Here is a 14,443-nt window from a genome sequence, read left to right as displayed (position 1 = left end):
GTATTCTCCTGCAAACAAAAGTCGGCACTGGTCCTGTCATTACCCGTCTTCCTTCTCTCTTTGCCTTGTTTGTGCTGAAACAGCCAAACACCTGATGAGTTAGATGAGAAATATTAACGCATCAAAACTTTAAGTGCTTGCATCAGCAACTACACAACAGCGTGATAACCGCACCCCTGCCACACAGCAGCGAAACATATTTTGAACATGCTGGCAGTGTATTATTTTATAAAAAGCAACTCTGGCAGATTACAAAATCTCACATTGTGCATGCAAGTTTTCTTCAAAGTCAGGCGTACAATGTAGGTGCTGGCCGGTACATTATTAGTTACAAGCAAAGGCGTCTTGCAGGTACACATGCAGATTGCACGAACACCCCTCTCTCTCTCTACACTAGGCACACACATTATATCTTTCAACAAGCACACGCCACTGTTTAGGGGCATAATAACGCTCTACCGTGAACGTATGCTAATCAACCCACTTAGGCGGTTGGTTAGGTGAATCGAGCCGAATTACAAATTGTATCGCCCGCGAACGTAAACAAAATGCTGCTTTGCATCAAATGGCACTGCAGGCTTCGTTTAATCAACAACGTAGCAAGCGCCGTGTGCGTCTTCCTCACTACATTGCACATATGAAAAAATCGATCACCATACACATGCATGTTGCCGCAGTTGTCTCGAATTAGCTCCAGTAAGGCTGCGCCGGTGCGCCATGGCTCTGCTGGCGTTAGCGTTGTCAAAGCGAATCGGCAACCGCACTCGCAAAGGCGCGTAAGGTTGCCGTTTCACGACGCCTCGTTCGAGTGCAGCAACACACACTTGCACTGAGTGGCATACTTGGTCTCCATAAAAAAGTGTCCCCCTTACCTTTAGCTTCTTTCACACTGTCCTGAGGGAAGCGACCACAGGCGTCAGCCGTCACCTCGGAGTCCTTCGAGCGCCCGCCCAACCCGCCGATTCCTTGGACGACTCGCACTTGATCCGCACTCGGACAACCGCGGGAATAGGGCGCAATCTTAGCACATCACACGAACGAGGAACGGCGCTTCCTTGCGTAAATTTAACATTTCGTGCTCTCGTGTGTAGCAGCGCGAACACATGAGAGAGCATGCCCACGGAGACAAAGACAAACAACATGTGGCTTTAGCTGTGAATGGATTTGACTTGGATATCTGTCTGAGAAAAATAAAAAAAAACATCTGTCGCTGCTATAAACTGAAAAAAAAATGTATTTTATCTGGCAAAATAACTTTAAAAGTGATAAACGGTTATTCAAAAAACAAGTTACAACTTATGAATATTTTCGCAGGTTTTGTTTTGTTTTTGTTCTAGCAGACGACAGCCTCCTACTGCTTCTACGACAGACGTAGTGAGGTTTCACGTTCGGTGCGTGTCGCCGACGCAAAGCTCTACAGTAGTGATATCAGAGTTATCAATTCTCAATGAATCATAGGATGGCTACAAAGCAGTAACATTTTGACATAGTGCAGTACGCAATCTTTCAAGGTATGACATTTCTTTGCTCTGAAGCAAATCGAAGCAAGCCGGCCGGCGCAATCAGCTGATGTCGCCGCTACGCGAGGCATGGTCGTGCGCAATAGCGTCACGCCCCGCGCTCGATTTGTCATCAAGCGATAGAGCTACTAAGTGGAATACAGCTAGATGCAGGGATTAATGGCGTATCACTCTAATTCCCTGTGGTGGCCGACTCAATCGCAAGAGAGCCCCGGGAAACAACCCGCAACTGCTCAAGCTTGTGTGTGGGTGTAAAAATACTTGTTTTCATCCGCGGCGGGGCAGCAATCTATAGTTGAAAGACATGCGAAAAGCATGTGACGTATATACAATCCCAAAACATATGCACACAACAATACATACGATCGCATATCGTACATAAATATGCCAACACATAGCGTGTAAAAAGTAAATTTATATTCATAACTTAAACACATGTACTACCTTCAGCGCGAATAGCTTAGCAAGCTAACGCACTCAGTTCACGTACGCGAGCACAACTAAGAGGCGCAGGTTCGAGTCCCGCCAAGTTTGATTTTTTTGTTTTTTTTAACGTTTTTATTGTACTGCTATCTTTTCTAATGCCTTAGGTTCTAAAACAAAATAAAAGCAATATTGGGTTCAAGTACGTATGTGGGACTGTGTTTTTTGCGCAACAGTTATTAGTATTTTTATTTTCATTATTAATTTTTTTATTTATTTCATAATATAACAAAATTAGGGACTAAGGGGAACAATGGGTCTGCTTGATTGTGAAGGGACTCGAGAAGTGAGAAAACTCAAACCAAAAAATTTATTTGAGAAAAAACTGAGCATTTCACAGCCGGACCAGTTTCTTCAAGGGTAGGCCCTAAGTATGCGCGAGACTTGCTATATGACTCATCTCAAGCTGTGGCAGTTGAGGGAAGGCAATATCACCGAGAAGCAGTTCCAAAATATATTTTGGTTGATGTTTTTTCATTCCTCCAAAATAAGGGCTGCACAATTGTGATCGAGCCAAACCAAGAATTGCGGGCACGAAGTCATCAGACAGAAAATGAATAATGTTGATTGTTTGAAAAATTGCCCTTAATAAAAGGAAGAGTTATAGAGTGCTACGTAGCTTAACTCGCAGTAGGAATTTTATATATACATATAGATAGTTTAAAATGGACAATGTTGCACACACAGACATTGGTTAAATTTCTTTGCAGCACAGTTGAAGCATCTATGTAGAACTGAAGCATCAAGAGAAGCTCATGCGTCCTCCCTTTATTGCGCTTTACATAGCTTGTATACGTCCATGCAGCCATGATATGATATATTTTAAAGCATTTGTTTAACCTATAATCTTCTTATTCATTAAAGCTGGCCCATAAGTTGTGTCTTATGTAGCACTACAATTGAAGCGTAATCTGCATGGTGGTCTGAAACAATGCTTTTGAAAATCTCAAAACGACCCAGCACTATACACGACCATCCGTGCATCAGTGATAAGCACCATTATGTGTTTGTACATATCAGGTGTGCTCTCATACTTATTTTTCTGACCACTCCCTCTGCCCCTACCTCGTTTCTGTCGTGAAGCTGTGGCAAGTTGTGTATAGCTGTATTTATATTGTAGGAGCACATACTATCAATAAAAAATTATTTTTAGGCTACATGCAATTAGTTTTCATAGATTTTCATTTCTTTTGTCGGTGCTCAGGAGAGCTAAGCTCATGGTCGATATTTTAAAATGGCATTTCTCTTTGCCAATGTTAATGAGAACAGTTTCATTAATATTGACAAGTTCATTCACGTTGAATTTAGTTCTAATTATTATTGTTTCTACCGAAAAACGAGCGCTTGAAGTTATGCTTTTTTTGCTTGATTTGTTTTCGTGTGACAGCATGCAAGTAAAATGACAGTTATTGTCATTCCTTGTGAATGACACATTTTCCGTGTGACAGACTTTAGCACCTGGTCATCTGCAGAAATTGTATTCATTCTGGAAAAGGGTGAACAGCGGTGACTGACAACACAGACTAGCCTGCGTTGTTCTTTTGTACTATATATGTCAGTGTGCATTCATTTATAACATTATAGAGCTCGGATTTCCTGCTTAAAATGTGACAACAACTGTAGAGTTTCCACATTTTCGCAACAATCCACATGCCTTTCATACACTATTGCACATTTTCGTAAGCACCTTACAAAATCTGTATATTTCCGTAAGACCTTACATTCTGCATTTTTCTTATGAAAGCTTCTGTACACTCCATACACTTTCCTTATCATTCCATATCTTCCATCATGAACTCTCCGTATGCTCCATAAGTTTCCTTATCTTTCCTTAACCTTCCATATACTCCATAAAAAGCGTTCCATATATGCCATATATTTTCCTTATCTTTCCGTATACTCCATAAAAAGCTTTCCGTATACGCCGTACAATTTCCTTATCCTTCTTTATACTCCATATGAAGCTTTCCGTAAATGCCATACAACTTCTGTATATTTCCATAAAACTCCATATTTTTCCGTATGTAGCATAAGGAAAAGTTACGGAGTCCATATATTTTCCGTAAGATTTCATACGGAACGTTTCAATAGGGAAGTATAACATTTTTACCTCAAAAGAGGTGCCGGTGAGAGATTTCTTCTATGCGTTGTTGAACAATAAAAAATAGTGCTCAATGTACATACCAATGACTGTTAAGAGGGAAAGAGAGACAGGAGCATTCGGCTTTTAGTTAACGCGCACGCTGCGATCCCCATTAGCAGCCATTGGCAAGTACATTGAGCACTATCTGACAGGAAAAAGTTGCTACGTTATACTCGCTGAGCGTAACCTCTTTGGCTTTAAAAAGGTTTAGCGAGCGTTGGGCCGCAGTGCCACAAATACAGTAAACTAGTATACACCATGAACTCGAGGTGGTTAAAGGTGGGAAGTAGACCCGAAGCACAAGCCGTAAGAAAGTGTGCATGTGCCACCTCTCGTTCAGTTCTTGGAATGTCCTCTGGACGGCGGTGCTTCTATATGGGGAATATATGATGAAAAGATGCGAGGGGGTGGTACTTGAATTGTTGAATACATGGACGAACGGAAACACGGACAGATGCATGGATGGACGCATGAACGGACGCCGAGGCAGATGCATGGACGAACGAAGGGACGGACGGACGAACAGACGCACGCATGGACGGACGGACGAATGCTTCGCCCCACTCTGCATCATTCACTCCGTGGATATGCCGCCATTTGTTGAGCATCGCGTTGCACTGTCCGTGCAGCGTGAGAAATGCTACGGCGTCTTGTCAGTGTGCCTCAGATATGCAAAATATTTGCTTTCTAATTGAGAATGGTACAAGTATGAACGCTAAAAAATGGCAGCATATCCAAAGAGTGAATGATGGGGAGTGGGGCGAAGCATTCGTCCGTCCATTCGTTCTTGCTTCCGTCCGTTCCTGCGTACGTCTGTGTAACCGTTCATGCGTCCATCCACCTGTCCGTGCGTGCGTCTGTTCGTGCGTCCGTCCCTGCGTTCTTCCATGCATCCGCACCTGCGTCCGTTCATGCGCCCATCCATGTGAAACGGGGTTTATTGGCGCAAGTAGTACTTGCACAACAAGTCTATTGATGCGGAAAGCGGGCGGCAGGAACCGACGCAGGAAACACAACGCTCGGAGGAACAGCTCGCGCTCGGCTCCTCTTGCTAAAGGCGTGACCCACTGCGGCACATATTCTTCTTCCTCTCTACAATACCCCGGCGACGAAAACGAGCCATCCTGGCAAGTCAAGGGGACGAGATTAGGAGTGGGTCGTGATATGGCTTGAGACGACTCACGTGGACAGTCTCACGACCAAGGCATCGCCTGTCTGTAGTTGGCGTGACCGGCTCGATCACGTCTGTGACAGGAGATCAACGTTCGACGACGCGATAAGGACCGTGAAACTTGGGGGCAAACTTAGCGGACAGACCTGGGGAGTGGAAGGGCAGTCGGAGCCAGACAAGCGAGCCCACGGCAAAAGTCTCGACTTGCTGGTCGCGGTCGTGGCGGTCTTTTTCGAATGCTTGATTGTCCGAGGTGAATGATGGGGCCAACTGACGACACTCTTCAGCGTGGTGCAAAATTTAAGAAAGAGGGCTGAACTCTGAGACGTCGGGACGATACGGCAAAATGGTGTCAAGGGTGAAGCATGGCTCACGCCCATATAGAAGAAAGAAAGGCGAGAAGCCTGTGGTTGACTGCGTCGCGGTGTTGCACGCATAGGTCACAAATGGGAGAATGACATCCCAGTTTGATTGGTCGGAATCGACATACATGGCGAGCATGTCTCCTAGCATTCGGTTGAAGCGCTCAGTTAGACCGTTGGTCTGCGGGTGGTAGGCTGTAGAAGTGCGGTGCACCGTGCGGCATGCCTGAAGGAGTTGTTGAACAACTTCGGATAAAAAAACACGCCCTCGATCACTTAGTAGTTCACGTGGTGCCCCGTGACGCAGTACGAAGCGTCGCAAAACGAAATTGGCTACGTCACGTGCACCAGCCGTAGGTAGTGGAGCTGTTTCAGCATACCTCGTCAGATGGTCGACGGCGACAATAATCCATCGATTTCCAGGGGCAGTGTAAGGAAGGGGACCATATAGATTGATACCAACGCGGTCGAAAAAGTGCGCCGGACACGGTAGAGGCTGTAATAATCCGGGTGAATGGGCAGCTGTCTTTCGTCGTTGGCATAATCAACAAGACCGAATGTATTTTCGTACAAAAGTGTACATACCACGCCAGTAGTAACGACGGCGGATCCGCTGATATGTTTTTAACACACCAGCGTAAGCATGTTGTGGTTCGGCATGAAAATACGCACAGACATCAATCAGATCGCATGTGGCGTGGTATAACTAAGAGCCATTTATGACCATCCGCGTGGTAGTTTCTGCGGTATAGTTGCGCGTTCCGTATCGCGAAATGTGTGGCTTGGCGGCGAAGAGCGCGTGGGTACGCAGACGTTGAAGAGTCGGAAAGAATTTTAAGGAGAGATGTTATCCATGCGTCTTTCCGCTGTTCATACGACATGCTTGTGACGGAAATGGGAGCGACGGAGAAGTTGGTGTCCGAATGCAGGTCTGCGGTGGATCTCACTGGTGATCGTGAGAGGGCGTCCGCATCAGAGTGTTTTCGTCCTGAGCGGTAGCCGAAGAGCCTAACGTCCAAGGCGACCTGAAGGATCCTTTAGCGACGCCAACGAACAAAGTGCGTGGTGATCGGTCACAACGTCGAAACTCTGTCCTTACAAGTAAGGACGAAACTTGCTTAACGCCCAAACGATTGCGAGGCATTCTTTTTCAGTTACGGAGTAGTTCATCTCCGCTTTCGTGAGTTCGCGGCTTGCGTATACGACGACGTACTCTGGAATGCCGGGCTTTCGTTGCGCGAGTACTGCTCCCAGACCAACGCCACTGGCATCTGTGTGCACTTTAGTGGGGGTACTTGGGTCGTAATGGCGTAGAATCGGTGGAGACGTAAGTAGGCGGCGCAGTGTAAGGAAAGCTTCGTCGCATGCCGGGGTCCAGTTAGAAAAATTAGCTGGACCGTTGAGTAGTTGTGTAAGTGGGGCTATAATTGTTGCAAAGTTGTGGACGAAACGACGAAAATACGAGCACAAGCCGATGAAGCTCCCAAGTTCTTTGAGTGAAGTCGACTTCGGAAAGTCTGCTACGGCTCGAAGTTTGTCGGGGTCGGGGCAAATTCTATCCTTTGACACAACGTGACCAAGTATAGTAAGTTGGCGAGCCCCAAAGTGGCACTTCTTTAGGTTAAGCTGGAGGTTTGCCTTGGTAAGGCACTGAAGAATGGTGCGCAGACGGTCAACGTGGGTAGGGAAATCAGGAGAAAATACGATAACATCATCGAGGTAACATAAGCATATCTGCCATTTAAGGCCGTGTAAAATGATGTCGATGGCGTAGTGGTTAGAGCATCCGCCTCTTATGCAAGATGTCCGTGGTTCAAATCCCGGGCCGCGCAGTTCCCAACCGGAAAAAAATCCGCGTGTTGATGGAACTGCTTTAAGAGGCCTGGGGTGCGGCCACACCAGTAACCACCGCCGTGAATGCACTGCATCACCAGAGAAGGATTGGCCACCCTGGTGCAGTATCTGGCCACTACCTCCCACATGCATACGTCAAATAACTCACGGCCCTCAGTTCCCAGCAGCTGCGAAGCAACTGACCATGGCGGCGGTCAGATCTGCAACGCAGCAGAGGGTGCTAAGAATCTCTGGACTACAGGCCGCCTTTGGAACATGAACTTGGTAACGTTTAACGCTAGAACCTTATCTAGTGAGGTAAGTCTAGCTGTACTATTCGAGGAGCTAGAGGGTGTTAAATGGGATATAATAGGACTCAGTGAGGTTAGGAGGACAGATGAGGCCTACACTGTGCTACAGAATGGGCACGTCCTTTGCTACCGGGGCTTGGCTGACAGAAGAGAACTGGGAGTGGGGTTCCTAATTCACAGAAACATAGCTGGCAACATAGAGGAATATTATAGCATTAATGAAAGGGTGGTAGGTATTGTAATTAAACTGAATAAAAGATACAAGATGAAGGTAGTACAGGCTTACGCGCCTACATCCAGCCATAATGACGCTTCAGTTGAAAGCTTCTATGAAGACGTGGAATCTGCAATGAGTAAGGTAAAAACACAGTATACTATAGTGATGGGCGACTTTAATGCAAAGGTAGGGAAGAAGCAGGCTGGAGACCAGGCAGCAGGAAATTATGGCACCGGCACTAGAAACGCCAGAGGAGAGCTACTAGTAGAATTCGCAGAACGCAATAATTTGCGAAAACAAGAAAACCGCAAGTGGACATGGAGGAGCCCTGATGGCGAAAATAAGAACGAAATAGACTTTATAATGACTGCACACCCAGGAATCGTGCAGGATGTGGAAGCGGTTGGCAAGGTACAATGCAGTGTCCATAAAATGGTACGGTCTCGAATTCGCCTAGACTTGAAGAAGGAACGACAGAAACTGATACGCAAGAAGCCAATCAATGAGCTATCACTGAGAGGGAAAGTACAGGAATTCAGAGTGTCGCTGCAGAACAGGTACTCGGCTCTTAGTGAGGAAACCAACCTTAGCGTAGATACAATGAATGATAATCTGACGAGTATCATTACGGAGTGTGCAGAGAAATTTTGAGGCAGGATAGTTGGACAGGGCACTGGCAAGCTTTCCCAGGAAACGAAGAAACTCATTAGGAAGCGTCAAATTATAAAATTCTTAAGTTAACAGACAAATCAGAACTGGCAGAGCTTTCGAAGTTGATTATTAGGCGTAAAGTATGCGATGTAAGAAGGTATAACATGGAGAGAATTGAACACGCTCCGAAAAACGGAGGAAGCGTCAAAGCAGTGAAGAGAAAACTTGGGATAGGCAAAAGTCGGATGTATGCACTAAGGGACAAAGAAGGCAAAATAACTACCAATATGGATAGGATAGTTAAAATAGCGGAGGAGTTTTACAAAGATTTGTACAGTAGCCGAGACAACCACGACCTAATACTATAAGAACTAGCAGTAACCCAGATGACACCCCACCAGTAATGATAGAAGAAGTCAGAAAAGCTTTGGAGAGCAGGCAAAGAGGCAAAGCTGCTGGTGAGGATCAGTTAACATCAGATCTGCTGAAAGATGGAGGACAGATTGTGTTAGAAAAACTAGCCAACCTGTTTACGAGGTGTCTCCTGATGGGAAGGGTACCAGAGTCTTGGAAGAACGCTAACATCATCTTAATACTAAAGAAAGGAGATGACAAGGACTTGAAAAATTACAGGCCGATCAGCTTGCTCTCTGTAGTATACAAGCTATTTACAAAGGTGATTGCTAACAGAGTGAAGAAAACATTAGAATTCAATCAACCAAAGGAACAAGCAGGATTTTGAACAGGCTACTCAACAATTGACCACATTCATACTATCAATCAGGTAATAGAGAAATGCTCAGAATATAACCAACCACTATACATAGCCTTCATAGATTACGAGAAGGCGTTTTATTCAGTAGAAATATCAGCCGTCATGCAGACACTGCGGAATCAGGGCGTAGATGAAATATATAATGAACATTCTGGAAGAAATCTACAGCGGATCAACTGCTACCATAGTGCTTCATAAAGAAAGCAACAGAATACCAATCAAGAAGGGTGTAAGGCAAGGGGACACAATCTCCCCAATGCCATTTACCGCGTGCTTACAGAAGGTTTTCAGAAGCCTAGAATGGGAACAATTAGGAATAAGAGTTAATGGAGAGTACCTTAGTAACCTGCGCTTCGCCGATGACTTTGCATTGCTGAGTAACTCAGGAGACGAATTGCAACTCATGATTACGGTGTTAGACAAGGAGAGCAGAAAGGTGGATCTTAAAATTATTCTGCAGAAAACGAAAGTTATGTACAACAACCTCGGAAAGGAGCAGCGCTTCAAGATAAGTAATAGTGCACTTGAAGTTGTAAAAGACTATGTCTACTTAGGGCAGGTAATAACCGCAGAGCCTAACCACGAGATTGAAGTAACTAGAAGAATAAAAATGGGGTGGAGTACATTCGGCAAGCACTCTCAAATTATGACAGGTAGATTGCCACTAAACCTCAAGAGGAAGGTATATAACAGCGGTATCTTGATTTGATTGATATGTGGGGTTTAACGTCCCAAAACCGCCATATGATTATGAGAGACGCCGTAGTGGAGGGCTCCGGAAATTTAGACCACCTGGGGTTCTTTAATGTGCACCCAAATCTGAGTACACGGGCCTACAACATTTCCGCCTCCATCGGAAATGCAGCCGCCGCAGCCGGGATTCGAACCCGCGACGTGCGGGTCAGCAGCCGAGTACCTTAGCCACTAGACCACCACGGCGGGGCAACAGCGGTATCTTGCCGGTACTTAGCTACGGAGCAGAAACTTGGAGACTTACAAAGAGGGTTCAGCTTAAATTGAGGACAACGCAGTGAGCAATGGAAAGAAAAATGGTAGGTGTAACCTTAAGAGACAAGAAGAGAGCAGAGTGGATTAGAGGGCAAACGGGGGTTAAGGATAACATAGTTGAAATAAAGAAGAGGAAATGGACATGGGCCGGGCATGTAGCGCGTAGACAGGATAACCGCTAGTCATTAAGGGTAAATAACTGGATTCCCATAGAAGGGAAGCGGGTTAGGAGGAGACAGAAGGTTAGGTGGGCAGACGAGATTGAGAAGTTTGCGGGTATAAATTGGCAACAGCAAGCACAGGACCGGGTTAACTGGCGGAATATGGGAGAGGCCTTTGTCCTGCAGTGGACGTAGTCAGGCTGATAATGATGTTGATGAAAATGCTGTCCATCATTCGCTCAAACGTTGCAGGTGCATTGCACAAACCGAATGGCATAACCATGAATTCGTATAGGCCATCCGGCGTAACGAACGCTGTTTTGGGACGGTCACACTCTGCCATCGGAACCTGCCAGTAACCTGAATGTAAGTCCCGCGAAGAAAAAAATTCGGCACCTTGTAGGCAATCGATAGCGTCGTCGATGCGGGGGAGATGGTATACATCTTTCCGTGTAATTTTGTTCAGTGGCCGGTAGTCGACACAAAATCTAATCAAACCGTCTTTTTTCTTCACTAGCACCACAGGTGAACACCAGGGGCTAGAAGATGGTTTGATGACACCGCGCTGAAGCATATCATCCACCTGTTCTGCAATTACACTTCGTTCCTTGGGTGATACGCGGTAGGAGCGTTGCCGCAAAAGAGGGTGCGTTCCAGTGTAGATTGTGTGAGCAACGCTGTTAGTTTGACTCAGTGCCATTTGAGGAAAGTCAAATGAATCTCAGAATTCATGCAGAAGGGTTATTAGCTGTTCCCGTTGATCCGGAGGAAGCTTGCTGTCGATGGAACGATTGAAGATATCCGAGGAGTAGTCATCCCGCGTACAAAGAGGAGTAACGGCGTTCAGTTGAAGTTGCTGGCCAGGGTCGTGGGACTTAATAGGCACAATAACGTTGTCATCAACAGGATGAACATAGCCCAGTGTTTTGTGAACTCTTAAGGAGAGAGGGCATGAGCTAGGATTGCAAACGACAATTCCGGAAGTATCTTGGTGAGGTGGCAGAACGGCGTATGGCAGAGACGTACCGTGGCGGCGACTGAAAACGTCAGATGGGGAGAACGCAACGGTAGAGCCGGATAATTCAGTGCAATTGAAGGGGACAACGATGGCACTAAGAGGAGGAACATCAACGTCGGAAGCAACAAGAAGCTTGCCCAGGTGAGTGCGCTCATTGTCGGTAGATGGCGCATCTGAAAACGCAGATAATTCCACCTGTGCGCGAGCGCAGTCATTTACGGCGTGGTGGCGTGACAAAAAATCCCGTCCAAGTATCACGTCGTGTGCACAAGTGGTCAACACGAAAATCTCGATGTGGTACAGGACGTCCTGAATGTTACTCTCGCCGTACATGCTCCGACTGGTCGAATTGGTTGCGCACTCGCGGTTTTCAGCAAAACGTCGGAAGGCGGCGTCGTTACTTTTCGTATCGAACGGCAAAGTTTCTGGCTCATCACAGATACGGCGGCACCCGTATTAACAAGCACAAGAGTTCGTAGACCTTCAACAAACACTTCCAGAACGTTTGTGGGGGACGGGCGAGGACTTGTACAATGCGACGATTTCGCAGCTCGTGCCTCCGGAGCTGCGGCAGTCAGTTTTCCGTCTCTACAGGGTTCGGTCGGCGACGGAGAGGGGACGGAGAACGGTAGTGGCGTGACGAGGATGAGCGATGGGGACCGAATGATCGGTAGTCGGCAGAAGGGCGGTGGTCTAGTTCGGTTGGTGACGGGTCGCGTTCCACTGATTGTCGGTCGCATTGACGTGGCAGTTCTCGTTGCGCGTTGTACGGGGCCGTTAAAGAGTAGTCAGGGTACCTTGGAGGTGCAGCCGGGCCCGTTGCGAAGCGCCGGCGACAGAAGCGCGCCACGTGACCTGGATATCCGCATGCGTAACAAATCGAGCGATTGTCAACTGTGCACCAAGGGTTTCCGTTATAGCGCTGTTGCATTGCTGCAAATGGCGTCGTTGATACTCGTATAGGCTGGGGAGTCGGCCCGAACGGAGGTCGTGGCGGAGTAGCAGCAACAGTAGCACAAGTCAATAGCGCGGTGACGGGTGCTGTCTGAGAGACGGACGGCAATGCCTCAGAAACTTGCGCGTGTATTACCTGCCTGTTGGCGGGCGCGAAACGCTCAGAAGAGGGTTCCATTGCCAGTAGATATGACAGGCATGAAAGTTGTTGGGCCACCTCCTCGCACACATATCATTTGATTTCCGACATGATTGTGCTGTGGTCTCCACCCAGGCTCAATGCCGCGAGAGTTTCATCGGTAGCCGCTGGACGCCGTGTCATGACCCGTTGTTTGCGCAACTCCTCGAACTCTAACAAAGAGTGGCGAGTTCGGACATGGTGCGTGGGCCCTTGGCCAGCAGCATCTGGAAGGCGTCGTCTATCCCCTTTAAAATATGTTTGATCTTGTCCGCCTCGATCATTGAAGGGTCAAGGCGCTTGCACAAGTCGAGCACATTCTCGATGTAGCTTGTGAAGCCTTCTCCTTGAAGCTGTGCGCGTCCCCGTAGGCGCTATTCGGCATGGAGCTTGTGTACCTCGGGGCGACCGAACACATCCGTAATGCGTAGCTTAAAGGCACCCCAAGTGGCGAATTCCGAGTGGTGGTTGTTAAACCAGAGACTCCCCACCTCTTTCAGGTAGAAGGGTACATATTGCAGCTTCGAAGGGTCGTCCCACTTGTTGCTTGCGCCTACCTTTTAAAATGTCGACAGCCAATCTTCTACGTCTTGCTCATCAGTACCGTCGAAAAAAGGTGGATCGCGCACGCGTAGCGCAGTGGGCACGATGACCATCGGAGGCTGGGTCGTACCTTGCTGGGTGTTTTCTTCAGCCATGTCTGGGATGGCAGGTAGTTTCCTGTTGCGGAGTTCCAGGTTGAGTTACCCAGCACCTCCACCACTCTGAAACGGGTTTTATTGGCGCAAGTAGTACTTGCACAGCAGGTCTATTGATGCGGAAAGCGGGCGGCAGGAACCGACGCAGGAAACACAATGCTCGGGGGAACAGCTCGCGCTCGGCTGCTCTTGCTAAAGGCGTGACCCACTGCGGCACATATTCTTCTTCCTCTCTACACATGCATCTGTCTGTGTGTCCGTTCATCCATCTATTCAGCATTCCAAGTACCACCATATCACATCTTTTCATCATATATTCTCCACATAGAAGCACCGCCATCCAGCGGACATTTCAAGGACTAAACGGGAGGTGGCACGTGCACACTTTCTTACGGCTTGCGCTTCGGGTTTACTTCCCACCTTTAACCACCTCGAGTTCATGGTATATACTAGTTCACTGTATTCACGGCTATGCGGCCCAACGCTCACTAAACCTTTCTAAAACCAAGGAGGTTACACCCAGCGAGTATAACGTAGCAACCCTTTTTTGTCAGATCGTGCTCAATGTACATGCCAATAGCTGCTAATGGGGATCGCAGCGTGCGCGTTACCTAAAGGCCGAATGCTCCTGTCTCTCATTCCCCCTTAGCAGCCATTAACATGTGCATTGAGCCTTATCTTTTTTTGTTGAACATTGCACAGAAGAAATCTCTCACCGGAACCACCTTGGAGGTCCAAATCGTAAGCACCACTATTTCGGGTATGTGCCACTGCTGGTTACGTACTACGAGGGACGCACAAGCCACGCCATAAGGAGCTTCTCCCCTAAAACTTGAGCACCATGGGTGGGCGCTGCGGAAGGGGTTGGCCATTTTAGGTATAGATTGGTGCCTTTAGGGGGATCGTTACCGCGGACAAACAGACAAACGTTCAGACAAAAAGACAGCCAGACAAACCAAG

General features: G+C 47.2%; 1 long non-coding RNA gene across 1 annotated transcript in view; it reads right to left on the bottom strand.

Moving 5' to 3' along the window:
- Positions 1–1,147, bottom strand: part of LOC119179637 (uncharacterized) — a 60,286-nt gene extending 59,139 nt beyond the window's left edge. The window contains exon 1 of the long non-coding RNA XR_012884889.1: positions 873–1,147. This is a non-coding gene — a long non-coding RNA (uncharacterized LOC119179637). The remainder of the gene's footprint in view (positions 1–872) is intronic.
- Positions 1,148–14,443: the final 13,296 nt, after the last annotated feature.

Source organism: Rhipicephalus microplus, chromosome 7 (assembly GCF_043290135.1).
Source record: "Rhipicephalus microplus isolate Deutch F79 chromosome 7, USDA_Rmic, whole genome shotgun sequence".
Lineage (NCBI taxonomy): Eukaryota > Metazoa > Arthropoda > Arachnida > Ixodida > Ixodidae > Rhipicephalus > Rhipicephalus microplus.
This window is presented reverse-complemented; position numbering and strand designations above follow the sequence as displayed.